A 2,149-nucleotide genomic window follows, 5' to 3' on the forward strand; every position below is an offset into this window, starting at 1 on the left:
GGGAATAATTTGGAACGAATTACAGTGATTTCCCATTCCGGTTAGCTCTTTTTAATGATAGCGAGTCTATCGTAAGCTTTGATCAACTTGAGAAGTCCAAAAAGGAAAAACCAATGCCCAAATATAAAGCGTCCAAAAAGAACAGAACCCTTAGAATGACTGGAAAACGCTTGAAGCATCTGTCAACTTTTCATAGAACACTGCTACGGGAGGGGATATTCATCCATTCAAGGCCCTGCGTCATCTTCCATCGTCTACAATAGATTGGAGATACGAAAGCTGGATCAATTGGTTTTGGAACAACGGTGGGTCTTACTGTTGGATTTCAGTACCGATATAAACAAAATAACCTTGTCAAGTTAAGAACTCTTCTCAAATTGGCATTAAATGAAAGCCCCTGAACGGCATCAGTGACTTCTTTAGCCCACTACCTTTACATTTCATCTACGAGTGCTCAAATTAATCTCTGTTTTGGCCACGGATCATAAACGCAGGCAAGAAACACCCACACATAGGGAGATCAGCTACATTTGTGCGATTACAAATTAATCCAAACATCCCACTTTTAGAATGTGCTAATCAAATGGTAAAACTGGGAGCTGAATTCCTTACAAAATCATTATTTTTCACATTGCACGACACTTCTCATCAACATGCTTAATGTCTGCCACAAAAATGCACAAGATTTGCTCACAGGTCAGGCATTCCCTTCCCGGTTTTAGCATCGTATGTCTTCTTCCACACAAGATCCATTGGGGTATCCTTGGGACCAGCTGGAAAAAGAATATTAAATCAGTTTATTGCCAACGATGACTTCGAACAGGAGTGAAAACAATGGAAAGATTATCTTAAAGAGTTCCAGATAATACTTTGTACGTGTTAACTTATTCTAGAGCAAGTTTCATAGATAATATGTTTGGAATGAAATCAAATCTCATATATCTATTGGTACATTTTATTTGTTTATTCAGAACAATAATTCAACCGAGCAATTCAGAATTACTTCAGTCCCATCAAAAGCCATTCAACCTCCATTTATCTTACCAAAATACCAGATAGAGTCCCCCCTCTTCCCGCCAACAATCAAGAAACATGTTTTTCACTCAAGGAATAAACACTAGAACAATGCTCGCATAGTGAAATCCTTTTAGATGATGCACATCCAGCCTAGTGGCATGCTGGCAGAAATTTGTGAAATTACACTAGCAATGAGCCATGAGGTTCTTGTCCCGCTCAACACCTTTTCATCATCACATACCTCATAGACCATGCTATTAGGACCAAATATATAATGCGTTACAAACTAAACCATACTTCACCTCAATCAGGTCCAATTTATATAATCCATTTAATGAGGGCTGTCAATCAACTATAGTCACCAACTTACAAGTTACATACCCATTAATCAAATTGGCTAAATAGAGAAAAGGAGATTCAAAACATACCAATCTCATGATATGAAAGATTTCAATCACTAAATATCAGAATCTGCCTTTTTTTCTTTCCAAAAACACATTGCATATGCCATTAAGCTTCTTCCATTTCTGATACATGATGAATCTTTTACTTGTTTTTTTCCATGTATTCCACCAATTATGAATCATGAAGTGCATGCTAAGTAGCACCGAGAACTTAATTTTTTATGCCTACCTATGTTTTGGCATGGGGAGATGCTTCTATATATTCTATGTTCTTTGGATTTACCATTTTGAATTACTATTTAATGTGTTGTTATACTTAACAAAAGCTTATGAACACAGAATTTATTCACATGATAGCTATATATCCCCTTGGCATTAGCATGTGTCATGCGAATTTATAATAAATAAGCAAAGACAGACACTACACATTGCCTCACATCCCATTCCTATGTACCATCAAATGCAAATTTCAAAAGTTTTAAATTCTAGTCAAATGAGTCACAGCAAAAAGGTAAGTTTTTAGTGATGTACCAACAGTAGGTCTTGGAGTTGTCCTTATCTTTAAAATCTCAGGACGAGGAATTATGGACCCAGATGATCCTTCACCTCTAGAAACTCTTACTTTAGTACCATCTTCTAGATATCTAATTCCAACCTTGCATGGCCTCCTGCACAAGTAACCGACTGCTTGAAAATGAGTCCAAAGTATGAAACACAGGAGCATAAAA

At 36.8% G+C, this 2,149-nt stretch overlaps 1 long non-coding RNA gene across 1 annotated transcript; it reads right to left on the reverse strand.

Moving 5' to 3' along the window:
- Positions 1-354: 354 nt before the first annotated feature.
- Positions 355-2,116, reverse strand: LOC105119983 (uncharacterized). The gene is made up of 2 exons (XR_841229.1): positions 1,953-2,116; positions 355-773 (listed from the first exon to the last, which is right to left on the reverse strand). It is a non-coding gene; the product is annotated as an uncharacterized LOC105119983 (long non-coding RNA).
- Between the last annotated feature and the right edge of the window lie 33 nt (positions 2,117-2,149).

This window comes from Populus euphratica, unplaced genomic scaffold, assembly GCF_000495115.2.
Source record: "Populus euphratica unplaced genomic scaffold, PopEup_1.0 scaffold4258.1, whole genome shotgun sequence".
NCBI classification, from domain to species: domain Eukaryota; kingdom Viridiplantae; phylum Streptophyta; class Magnoliopsida; order Malpighiales; family Salicaceae; genus Populus; species Populus euphratica.